This window comes from Pteronotus mesoamericanus, unplaced genomic scaffold (genome assembly GCF_021234165.1).
Source record: "Pteronotus mesoamericanus isolate MK-2021 breed Mesoamerican mustached bat unplaced genomic scaffold, CSHL_Meso_final contig_94, whole genome shotgun sequence".
Classification (NCBI taxonomy): domain Eukaryota; kingdom Metazoa; phylum Chordata; class Mammalia; order Chiroptera; family Mormoopidae; genus Pteronotus; species Pteronotus mesoamericanus.
In genome coordinates, this window is record NW_026555285.1 from 44118438 (window position 1) to 44132242 (window position 13805).

The following is a 13805-nucleotide window of genomic DNA, read 5'->3' on the forward strand; positions in this document are numbered from 1 at the left end:
AGAAAGTACTTAGAACAGCACCCGGCATGTAATACGTTATATGCAAATGTTAGTTATGATTATTACCATCATCAATTGTCGTTCTCACAAGGAGCACACACTATTACCTGGCTAAATTTTAAAACTTAAGATGGTTAAACAAGTTTTTCTTCAGTCAAATATAGTTTTAGATTTTCCTTGATTAGGAACCAATAAAAACTTCCTAAAAGAACCATGATGTAACTATTTGTGCTCTGAAGTCTGGACCTTGCTCTGAAGTCAAAGAGTGTTACATGCGACCATCTTCAGTAGAGAACATAGACTTGAGAGCAGGCTTGTTTCTGTCTAAAATGTATTTAAAAGAATCCACTTGGGAAAGTACCACCAGCCAGGGCATGGTGAATAATTGCAACATATGCAAACTTTTACTTCCTCATGAGAATATCTCAGAATATGGCTAAGGAAGAGAAATATGAATTTCAAAAGAGACAGGAAGAGATTATCATTTGAGTTTTGGAGGTAAAGTTCCTTTAAAAAAAAAAAAATATTTAAGGGACCTAGAAGAGGACACACATTTTAGGAGGGCAAAGGTGAAAAAGTAGTAGAATGATCACGCATTCCCGTTCTGGCCGTCCAGCATTGCTTTACAATTCTTTCCATGAACTGCTAGCAATCATTTTGGGGGTAGAATAATGTTCATTTAATAAACAGGAAAACTGAAACTTTCTAGATATGCAGAGTTGGTTTTGAAGGTTTGGGTGGTTCGAGACTCTTCCGGCAAACAAATGGTTGACGATAATTTAGTTAGGCGTAACTTAATAAAAAATGGCAAACTGACTATGGAAGATAGACATGCAGAGTAGTAATGAATAGTTGTGTATAGTATGTTCATAGTACAGCTAGGATAATGTACCTTTAAAGTGCAGGCCCAGAAAATTCCTATAATGTGCAGTCATCAGTTAGAATGTTTAAGAGTTGTGAGTTACTCTTTCTGCTCTCAGTCTTGAGAGCTCCCCTACTTCCTGCTCACTCTGCACATTTAGGTACATGTAGTTACAGCCTGGGACAGTGAGTTGAACCTTAAAATCAGATATCTAAAAGAAATAAACTAGGCAGAAATGGTTATCGGCGTACCAAAATTCATGTTCTCCTTTCCAGAGAATAAAATTAATACTGGAAAATGTCTGCCAAGCTGGGGACATTTAAACTTTAAATTGCACTCTTTAAAAATGAATTAAAAAAACTGAAATGCTTAGAAGAAAACTTAGTTGTAAATCTTTGTGACCTTGGGTTAGATATAACAAATCATAAGCAACATCAAAACAACAAAATATATACTGTGCATATGTGTACACACACATATATATATATATATATTGCACTTTTCAAAATTGAAAGCTTTTGTGCAGTAAAGGATACTATCAAGAAACATAACAATAACTTATAGAATGGAAGAAAATATTTGCAAATTCTGTACCTGATAAGCATCTAGTATCCAGAACACATAAAGAACTCTTCATTCAACAATAAAAAGACAACTAACCCAATCAAAAAATGCGTAAAGGATTTGAATAGACAGGTCTCCAAGAAGAGTAACCAATAAACACATGAAAAACTGATCAGAGTCACCAGTCATTAAGGAAACATAATTCAGACTACAGTGAGATAACACTTCCCACGCACTAGGATGGCCCTATTAAAAAATAAAAGGGACAAAACCAGTGTTGGCAAACATGTGGAGAAACTGAAGACCTCACCCATTTTTAGGGGAATGTAGAAAGGTGCAACTACTGTGAAAAACAGTATGGTGATTCCTCAGAAAAACTGAAAATAGAATTACCATGTGATCCAGCAATACTACCTCTGGGATTATACTCAAAAGAACTGAAAGCAGTATCTCAAAGAGATATTTGTACACTCAACTTTATAGCAGCATTATTCACAATAGTCAAAAGGTGGAAGTAACTCAGGTGTTCATCGATGGATGAGTAGATAAACAAAATATGGTATACATACAAAATTATTTATATACAAAATCATACAGAATGTGATTCTGCCTTAAAAAGGAAGGAAATTCTGACCCACGCCACAACATGGACGAAACTCGAGGACATTGTACTAAGTGACATGAGCCAATCACAAAAGGACAAATACTGCATGACACCACTCATATGAGGTTCCTAGAGTAGTCAAATTTATAAAAATACAAAACAGAATGGTGGTGACCGGGGGTGGGGGCAGGGGAGGAGGGGGGACATGTTCAATGAGCATCGTTTCCATTTTGCAAGAGGAAAAGAGTCCTGGATATTTTTGCACAACAATCTGAATGTGCTTAACACCAGTGAATTCTACACTTAAGATGGTAAATTTTATATTGTGTGTATTCTGCCACAATGAAAAGAAAAACCTTTAAAAAGGCCTTAGCCATCATATCTGCATGCACACACACACACATGCACACAACATGTACAGACACACACACACACTTTCCCCCCTCAATTTAATACATTATCAGTGTGAGGCTTAGAATGGTTCCAAGTAAAACAGAAACGAACTAACAGAATTAATTCCAACCCAGGCCCACGGGAAAGCCCAGACTTAACCTGCTTTAGATGACAAAAGGAACAGGGTTAAACCGCCTCAACTTTTTACAGAGTTTGTTTTGTTTTAACACCCTGGGCCTAAAATATCAGCCAGATGCAGTCTTTTTTCCTTACAAATAATGGATTGTCTTCGGCTTGTCTTCTGCTGTCAGTGAAGGTGGACTCCATAATAGTAAACCGATAGCTCGAGCGTTGGGAGGTTCTACTTGACAGGCTATAATTAGAAATACTTCACTTGACCTTTCATAAGCCCCAATCCCCCCTAAAATTGTGCCAAATCACATTTTAAAAATGCTCTTGCATCTTTTGTGAGTAAGGGCGAGATTACAGGATACTTTTATTTTAGAATAATTACATAGTGACCTTCACAGTTATTTGCAAAGGTCATATTCTCTTCACATAGCCTTGGTTTCCTTTCAGTTTTTACCTTTGTCCCACCAGACATAAATTTAGCGAAGGAGGAAGAAAGAGAGGGAGTACTTTTTTCCCCTTGGATGAAAACTGAAGAAGATAGTCCCAAGTCCCCATAGGCACTCAGAAGGCTATGGGCTATGATAGGCTATTTTCTACCATTTAGCTCGCGCATTATCACGACTCCTTTTTCTTCATTATTCTCCACTTATCACATGCAGCATCACTGCAGAGCCCAAATAGAGAGTTGTAATTACCCAGCTGCCACCTGATAGCACCCCTTCTATCATCTTTATCTCACTAGGCCTTGCTGTTTCATCATTGGATAAAACTCGCCCATGGCAATGCCTGCGATAGTGCATCTCAGAGATACATTTAAAGTTTACTCATTTATCTCAGAAAAATGCTGAACCCAGGCAATTATTAGATACACTTGCCAGTTTATTTGTTCAGTAAGGTTACTTTCACTTCCTTTTGTATCAGCCATTTTTTTTTCTTTTCTTCTTGGGAACAGCGAGGTCACAACTGGCTAGTGAAATGAAATGTTAATGAAACAGTCTAGTAGCAAGGATACAGAGATTGCCTATGGACGTGGGGCATGTGCGTGCACACGTGTGTACACGCTCTGACACCAACACGCTGCCCTGTGAATTCAAGCATTTCCCTCGTCAGGCACACCTGAGAAGGAGAGCGCATGGCTCCGAAGGGGCGCGTTGGCACCAGAAACGTTGCTATGTACCAAGGCTTCAGGAGGCATCACGTTTTTGTAAAAAGGTCAGCTTGCCAGTGATGCTAAATATCAGAGTGCAGAAAAGTTGGTATTTTAAAAGGTATAAAAACATAAAATGGGCACATCTTTGACAGATTCTTTGAGCTTTTCCTTTACTCACCATCAGGAAATGTAACCCAAGGGCAAGTGTCAAGAATAAGTGCTGTGTGTGGTGTGTATCACACATGCATTCTCGTTCTGGTTCACGCAATTAAAGGGATATGCTTACATGTACATTTCTTTTTTTATGCGATGATTTATTTAACTGATGGCTATTGTCCTCATTAAGCCTGCTGGAAATTGAGAATGATGTTTTTAACACCTCTATTGAAGTATAATTGATAAACAAAAAAATCTGTGCATGTTTAATGCACACAATTTGATGAGTTTGGACATACACTTGTGACACTACCACCCAATCAAGGTAATAGACATACCCATCACCTCTAAAAGCTTTTTGTGCCCCCCTCTTTGTTGTTTGTGGTATGGATTCTTAACATGCAATCTACTCTCTTTACAAATTTTTAAGTGCACAATCCGTGTTGTTAACTGTGGGCACTACTTTGTACAACGGATCTCTAGAATGGATTCATCTTGCATAACTGAGACTTCACACCCACTGAACAAAAAAAAAAGGGGGGGGTATTTTTCATTTTGGCAGAAAGTCCTCTTAGGAAGAAAATAAATTCTGGAGCTAATATTTATAACCCTTTTATGGGTGCTGAGAGTGGTAGCAGTGAACCTAGTTAATATTTAATGACCTTAATTTAATAAGTAAAGAATAAAATGAGCAAAAATCATTTACATTTATTTCAACAATGGCAATTGCATTTAAGTAGAATTAAAAAAACTCTCCATGGAAGTTTATTTTAATGAATGACAACTTGAAAGATCCTCTCTTACCTCACCAGACAGTTTTGCAGGCCATTCTGCCCATTACAGAAACAGTAGATTCCTGCATGTGGTTGGACATCAGTGTGGGGGAAAATCTGTCAGGCAAAATATAAGCACAAGGCACGCATTTCCCAAGCGCTGGGTTGAAAACGTGGTTTTACAGATGTGGTTTGTAAAAATTATATCCTTCATGCGTAGTTACTCTGGCTTGATTAATTTTCTTTATGGGATGATCTATTTAAAACAACAAACAGTAATTCCTCATTAAAACCATTCCCTGTCAGCCGCCTGTAAATCCACTCACACACACTGATAGCAGCGCCCCTTTACACAGCCCCCCACTTTGTTTAGAAGTTCTTCTGCCCCCGTATCTGGTTTCTCTTTGACATCAAGATAAATGAGAAGCGCGCCTGCACTTCAGTAAAACCGGTGTTCCACAGCCGTTCTGCAGCACGCAGACACGAGGGAAGCCGCAGGGAAGCACCACGGGAAATAAAGCTTAGTACAGATGCATGAGGTATTCTTATTTATGTTTAAATTATTTTTTTTTCTGGGGACCTGATAGTTATTGACAAAGAAAGTGACAGAGACCATCAGACTGGGCGCTCTGTGAAACGGAGAGGCTCCAAGTGCTTAAAAAGGAATAAAAGAAAACAACAGGGTTTGGGGGCTCCTAGAGAATGAATTTCATTGAATCCCACTTGCTTGATATTTTAACCTTTATTTTTTGTTTCTGTTTGAGGAACTTACTCTATGCTATTTTTTGGATCACCTTTTCAGGGCAAAAAAGTCTTGAGATTGATTATACAGGGTCCGGCAGAAGTGAGGCCTGCTTGAGTGCGGTTGGTAGGGTACGTGACTGTCTCCCACGAAATGGACAGCAATGTGAACATTTCACCTAAAATGCCATGTAGTGTGCTTGAGTGTGATTATGTTACAGAATTACATGCTTATGATTTTGTAATAAAAGATACTGCAATAAAAAGGGCATTATTTGTGCCAGACCCCTGTATGCTCTCAGCTCAAAAATCGTTCAATGACTGGAAAGACCATTTATTTACTATGCCCTGAAAGGTACTCCCTGTGAAGAGCAGAAATAGCAAGTCAGAACCTTCCACAGGGCACGGAAAACATCACTACGCTTGGGGGCTCTATTTTTATCTTCCACCAAGTGGAATTAGAGACGGACACAAGGTCCAGAAGCAGCGCCCACCCCTCCCGGCCAGAGCCCTCCAGGGGCTAGAGGAGGAGGCCTGCTCAGCACCTCAGCCAACCTTCCGCGCCAGCCGCTGTAAAGGCGCAGGAAAGCAGCACAGGTTCAAGGCCTACAAGCTCCCTTACGGCGGCAAGACCTGGAGGAAGTTACTCAACCTCTCAGAGCCTCGGCTTTCTCACTTTCTCACCTGTACAACAGGCAGAACGCGGGGGGCGGGGGGGTGCTTAACCGGAGGCGGCAGATTGTGGCCATGCATCTAAGCTTACAGGACGCACTCAGCAACGGACGCCGCTTAGCCCCTTTCGTCTGCTAATAGGGTGGTGGCCTTCGATGAAGCGGGAGAGTCCATGGCCCAGCGAAGCCAGCGGACAGGACATGGCTGCGGGGGCGAGGTGCGTTTTCTGCAGCGCAGTTTCCTTACAGAACGACCCCCAGTGAGATGCAGATGCATCTCATTTTCTGAGGTGATTAAATCACACGCGGCTGTGCCCCAATGCCCTATTTGTCCTGCGAATCAGAGTTTTGTTACGTAATGTATATTCATAAGAAGAAGGGAACATTGGCTTTTACATACTGAGAAGCTGGACCAGCTCCTGGTGTTAAGATTAGGAAGCTGGATTTCACTTCGGGTTTAAGGGATTCAACCAGAAAATGATACATTAAAATTGAAAGGGTTTCTTTTTGTTTTTAATCTAAAACTTCTTCACAAAAAGCTGCTTTCAGGGAGTAAATAGAATCTTATCTACAAACATGCTTTTTCTTTTCTTTGCAATGGACCATGGCCGTCCGGGCAGGGCGCGACAGCCGGCAGGCCCCAGAATAAACTTTATGGCCACCGCCCAAAGACAGGGTAGAGAGATTTCCCAAATACACAGCACTTCCTGAGGATAAAATGTAGGCGCAGCGACACCTGGCACGCTGCCCTCACTCCTCTGTGTGAGCTGAGGTCCCCAACAAAGTGCCTTTCAGATTAGCTCTATACCTGGAGTAACTCTCAGCGCCTGTGGTGCGTCCTTGTTCAGTGTGACTGCAGAATGCGCTTTAGTGGGCACCTTAACCAGAGGCCCCACGGACTGCAGAGGGTTTGCGGATCTCAAAATGTCTGCGAAGTTTTTCAGCTGACGCCCATTTTTTGATGTCGTTTGGATCACCTTTTCACAGGGGTTTGCGCCCCTAGAAAGAAATGGAGAGCACTTCTTGTGTAACACATTTCCCAGGGAAGGGAAGAACAGAAAGTCTGAGAGCAGGAAGATGGAACGGTGTTTATAAAAAAGGAAGAACGGCCAGGGCAGAGTTTGCCGAGAGTTAGAAAAGCACACGCAGTCCTGCTCCGCCTTTTGTGCCGCCTTCTCCTGCCCCTTGGCTGGCCTGGGCCGAGCCCTCTGGCTCCAGTTCAGGAAGGCCCAACACTCAGGTGCACCCTGCAGGGGCGGCTGGCAGAGGCTTTGTGTAAACCCCCACCCACTTCAGAAACAAGAGCCAGGTCATTAGTTTGAATTGGCTCCGATTTTTCTTTCTATTTCAAAGAGCTATATGGTTTGTGTTACGTGCACCCGACACAGAACGACATGTCGTAGCCTGTCCATTTTAGCTCAAACTCCATTGAGCCCGTGTGTCATCCCTCCGGACCTTTCGTCACTTTGAACAAAAGCAAAGGTGCCAGCAGAGCAGCTCCTAAGAGCAAGTCTATTGATCTATTAAAAGAAGCACTTTTAATTAAGCAATAATATGTGGTTGAATCCAGATGCCAAGCAGTAAATTTCTGTGAATGTCTGCCAGGGGGTAGCATTGCAGAAACCAATTCATTTGCCAGATTTGAAAGCTGTTCTTCCAAGAAAACTTCTCTCCCTCATTGGGAAGCCAATATATTTGCAACATTGCTAAGTTTTGAAGACACCAAGCCTGAAATCAGGCACATTTCAAAACGAATCCTCTCATTTGACTTCAGCCGGGACATCACATTGCAGATTAGAGTTTATACTTCATTTTGGGAGGCATTTCTCCCTAGGGGAGAATTTTTTCTCTGTTCCCTTTCTCACTCAACAGGGAAAAAAGTTAACAAAGGAACAATGATAATAATCTCATATTGTTGCCTATTTTTAATTTGCAAAACCCTGTCCCATTAGAATGGCAGATCTGCCAGGTATCGTATAAACCTAGAGTGAAGGCTTAGAATCATCGGGGTCTTCCCTTGTCGCCTGACACTCAGTTGCCTGAGCGTCCTTGTCTGTCAAAATGGGTTTATTTCATCCCATTAACATAAAGGAATTTCTCAGTCTTAACTCTCTGCTTTGTCTGATCTCCAAATCACCTCCCCACCTGGTAGAGAAAGAAAAAGACCTTCCACCTTTTCCCATCTATCCAGATTCCAGCCATCCTTGATGCCCAACTCAAAATATACCTGCTTCACCAGGCTCCTCCTGAGACCTTTAGCCTGGGCTGACTTTCTTCGCTTGCTGAACTTATTTATATGGCAGGTCTGTCTCTGTCATGCATAGTTTTGTACCGTCCTTGTTTCACCAATGTTCCTTCTGTGTTTCGAACCAGATTGAAAACTCCCTGTGGACCACATCTTGAATATTTCCTAGCACGGTACTGGGCACAGAGTAGATGCTTACTAGATAATGAGAAGACCATTAGCTGCTTATATTCTTGACATGATTATCTGACTTTGTAAGCTGGATAAAATTGGTAAAGCAGGTTTCAACTTGTGGTTGGGAATTTCCCTCTCTGTTTGGTTTCCTGCCATGGTTAAAAAAAGAAAAAGAAAAAAACAAGAGAAAAAGGAAAAAAAGAAACCAAGGCTATATTAAGGTTTAGAAATTTAGGTAATAAATTGCACTGTGGGCTAAAGAGTAAATCTGTACTGATCAGCAAGTCTCAGCCACAATTGTGGTGTATCAAACTGGACTCTCCAAATGAAACGAAGTAACTGATTCAATACAGTAATATTTAAACCTTATCATTCCTTCTCAGGTCTCAGGGGGATAAAAGCATGTATTGCATTTCCCTCTGGCTTGACGTAGCTGCTAATGGTGGATGATTCGCAGTGGAAAATAACGGGGATGAGGAAGATTGTGCCTGAATCCTGACCTTAGACGGGAGCTGGTGTTATCAATTGGATACATGAAGACTAATGGGCAAGTTCTTCTAGCTCGAGCTAAATGACATCATTGTCATCCACATTATTATCAACGTCACCCCAGCGAGAGTGATCGTGCATCTGGGTGTGACCAGGACACAGCCAATTTTAGCCTATTGCACAGACGTAGTAGTTAGTAACAGCATAGCTGTTCACTCTCAGGACTGTCCTGATTTGGAGATCAATAATGGAGTCCCAGGGATCATTTTGGAGTACTTATTCTATACGAGGCACCCGTCTGATTTATTTCTTGTTTTGACTTCACAAACTCACAACAACCTTATGAAGGAGGTCTTTCTTTTAGCCCATTTTAGAGATGATGAAATTGAGGCTGAGAATTCGAGAAACTTCTCCATGGTATGCAGCTTGCAATCGGCGAGCTGGGATTTGAATTCAGTCTAGCTCCGGAACTCAAGATCTTAATCATTATATCTATACTTCCTATGCAGAAAATGTGGGGAGATACACCCCATGGCCTCCAAATGTTAGGTCCATCATATTTCCATGGCAATGGGAATGCCAGGATCCCTGGCAGTTTTTTATCCCAGGGCCAGATGTAGGAAAATGGGAGTCTAGTTAATTGCCGCCATTTTAATCTTTACTACTTTGTTGTCCATCTAGTTAATAAATGAGCCTGTCTCCTTATTAAGAAGCTGGCTATAGAGGGCTTAATTCGGTTAAATCACAAGAGCAGGATTAGTAAGCACCGAAAGGCTGCAAATTATTCAAGTCAGCCCACGGGAGTTGTTCTGCCAAGCTATCGTCTGCGGAAAACCAACCTTGTGCCGGTCACAGAGGTAAGTCACCTCCCATGCGTCTTGCCTTTAATCGTCATCCCACCCATGAGGCGTATCATTATACACATTTTACGGGTGAAAAATAACGCCCTGGACTCCTTAACTGACTTGCCAATACACCTGAATGCTCAGATTGCCAACCAGGTATCGAACACCGAAGTCCATGATTTTAGTTTTTTACATTTATTTATTTTCCCCCAGTTTTATTGAGGAGTGATTGACAAATAGAACTGTATATATTTAAAGTAAAAAAGGTGATGATTTGATATACTTACACACTGTGGAATGATTACCAAGCTCACGATAACACATCCATCACCTCACACAGTTCATTCTGTGTGTGTGCGCGTGTGTGAAGAAGCTTTAACATCTACTCCCAGCCACTTTCAAGCATGCCATACCAAATTATTCATGATGGGTGCCATGCTGCACATTAGACTCTCAGAACTTGTTCTTCTTACACCTGAAAATTTGTACCTGTTGACCTATGCCTCCTCATTGCCCCTCTCCCCGCCCCTGGCAACACCCACCAATTCTGTTTCTATGCAATCCCCTTTGTTGTTGTTATGGTTCCACATGTAAGTGATACTTCCTATACAATATTTGTCTTTCTCTGCTGGGCTTGTTTCCCTTAACAGAATACCCTCCAGGCTCATCCCAGAGATCACAAATACCAAGATTTCCTTTTTCATGGCTGAATAATATTTCATTGTGTGGGGAGTGTGTGTGTGTGTGTGTGTGTGTGTGTGTGTGTATTGCATTCCTTTATTTGCTCATCTGTGGAGATGATTTTTTGACCCTCTATCACCTACTAAATGTTCAATTACTGGTTAATTAATATGTGAGTAGTATATATACATAAACAATCCTTGATAGTCAACACAAAATTAGACACTGCTGTCTTTGTTCATTTATTCAGCAAATGTTATGCGTACTTTCTAAGTGTCAGGTCCCATGCTTGGTATTTAGGATGTAGCGTTGAAAAGACCTTCCTTCATGAAACGTATACACTTTAGAACTGGGAGAGATAGATACACACAACAGTATATGAAATGCTATGCGTTGATGATGAAGGGAGAACCTAATGATGGAAATAGTTACTATTCACTGGAGGAATGTGAAGACGTGATATAGAGTGATAGTGGGAGAGGAACCAAAATACAGGTCAAAACTAGGTGGTGACAGAAGTTATATGCCACATAAAAATTTGTAGATTATGTTCATAGGAAGACACACACTGTAATTAAGTACAGGAAGTTCACGGTTGCCCCCTGTAATTGAGAAAAATGGCGGAGGTAGGTAAAGAAAAGAAATTGGAAGCAGAAGGTGTAGGGTAGGCCCGAATTAGAAGGTTACTGGAGGGGTCCAGTGTATAGATCATCAGGGTTTCAATGGGTATAAGAGTGCTGAAAAGGGAGGGCAGATGGATTCCAGGGCTATTTCAGTAAAATTACGGGATTTATGTAGGGATCAGACTCGACATGGGGTGCAAAGGGCCTTGACTAATTTGTAGATTTCTGACCTCCATAACTTAGTGCATAGTGGCACCCTTTAAGTAAGGTAGGGAAGAAAATGCCTTGCTTTAGTCCAAGTTGGAAATATGAATCAAGTGCTAGTAAGAGAGGCATTTGCTGAAGAAGTGGGTTGAAAATCATTTCCAGAGAGGTGGTGTTCAAAAGAATAGACAAAACTTCTACCCTCACTTTAATTGGTGAAATTCCAATAAGACAGGCTAACTGGCCAAAGGTAGCCCTGGCTCGGGTGGTTTGTGTGAGCCTGTCACATTATTCCTGGTTCCTTAGGGGCCTAACTTCCAGTGGAGAAAGTTAGGCTTGTTCTGCAGCTGCACTTCATGCTTGACACCGTTTACACGCTGTCTGTGTAACCTGAGCTGCCTCAGACAAGTAGTCCCATTCTAGATGGGAACCACTGCACAATGAGACTCTAGACTTCAACAAAGTCAGAGAGGCAGGAGCTAAGCCAGAAGTTTGTGTCCTCTCCAAGTTAGAACCAAAGCTCTGCACTGAATGTCTAAGAATTAGCCAACACACTATAAAGTGCACGCCAAGTTGTAAAGGCAGCTCAAGAGCTGTCGTTTCTAACAGCGTGGCTGGATCATGGGGCCCAGCAGCAGGCTCTGTGGGAAGGGGACACTTTCCTTTGGGTCTTTTCAAGACAGGGAAGTGTGGAGCCTTCAGGGACCTTAAAACCTGTTGTATATGCTTATGGAGACTGAAACTGTGGCATCTCCATTGGTCCATAGACCATGCCTCCAAAGATGCTTTTTCCAAATATGAAGTGTGAGTGGAGGTTGATTCATGGTAGCTCCCCTATCACAGGTGGCTTGGCAGAGAGGTTAGGAAGCTAGATTCAACTTAACTTTCAAAAATCTGACACCACCATTACCTGTCTCTGGATTTGGGGCAAATAGCTTACCTGCTCTGTGTCCACATTTTCCCATATATAAAATGGTGGCAATAATAGCACTTAACCCACAGGATTAAATCAGACAACCTATGGAAAGTGTTTAGAATAATTCCAAACACATTGTAAGCACTGGATAAATATTAGTTATCATTATTTTTTATAACAAGTTTAGATTGTTTCACTGCATTTTTTACAGAGTATTCTTTCTGAGGATTGCATGATTTCTGTGACTCTGGAGACTTCATACCCTGCCTTCACATTTATAGTAGATAATGTGCCTATAGGACAAGATAGGACTTTGGTGATGTGAGGACTTTGAAATGACATGTCAGTGTATTCATTTTTCCAAAGTACTTTGGTTTGGCAATTCCTCTATCACTAAAAGAAGATTAACACTTGACATGATAAGGAAGTTAGATCAACAAAAACCTTAGACCCAGGAGATAGGATAAGATAGAAAGTCACAGGCTTCTATGAGCTAGTCGTTTAACAAGGCTGACTTCTAGCAAAATGCCTGCTGATGACTCAGTTTATCAGTAAAAGACAAATCAGGCAGAGGCTAATCATGAAAGAAATGGTTTAATAGTACTGAAGATTAGATAGGAAGGAAAGGCATTTAAGGGAGAGATTGTCACGGTCAGTAAGAATAAGGAGTAGAAAGGCCCCAGCCTACATAATCTCATCCGATCATTTGGCTGATGTGCAGCTGATGGGCAAAGATTGAAAAGCAAAGAAAAAGAAGTCAAAGGACAGACAAGTCTCCATCTGTATGGTGTTGAATCTTTCCTTGGCAAAATGTGGGTCACTCTAAATGACCTCTATGGCTTCTTCTAGTGTTGTTATTGTATAATTGCACAGCACCACCATGGAGGGGGAAAGAGAGGAAAGTCCAGGGTTGCACACGACACACACACATGCCAGAATATCTATTTATGCACAAACATCACAGGTATTTATTTCCTCAATTATTACATGTTAATTTTGTATCCTCTGTGTATCAGTGACTCTTCAGCTTTGTTCCTTCTCAGCTTTGTTCCTCAGCATGTATGGTTTTAATCTGTTAGGAGCCATAGACTCTAAGAACCTTCACGGCGTTTGCTATTTTTGTCATATTATTCCTGTCTTATTAGTCACCACAGCAGTTAGAGGGAAGGCTCGGCAAGTGAAATGAGATGGATGCTTGTCTTCAGGGGCAGCCAGAGAGTGGAAAACCCGCCCTGCAGCCAGGTTAGGGGGGAGGCTGGATGGTATCTGTTACCAAGAAGAGGAGAAAGCCAGCTCTGTTGGAGGATCGAAGTGTAAGGGGTGGACAAGAAGAAAAGAGGACAGGGACCACGGGTCTGGCCCACAACAGGACTTTGGAGTCAAGGTCTGCGTATAATGCAACACGACAAAAGAGTCCATTGTAAGCCTTCAAAATATCCCTAGGAAAAAATTGCCTTCGACAGTTTTGAGGAGCAGCCACTACTTAGCAGAGATTGATGTTCTCTGGACTTGTTTTGTTTGTTTGTTTGTTTGTTTGTTTTATCTCAGACACATTTAGAAATGTTAGCTTTTGTGCACAGAT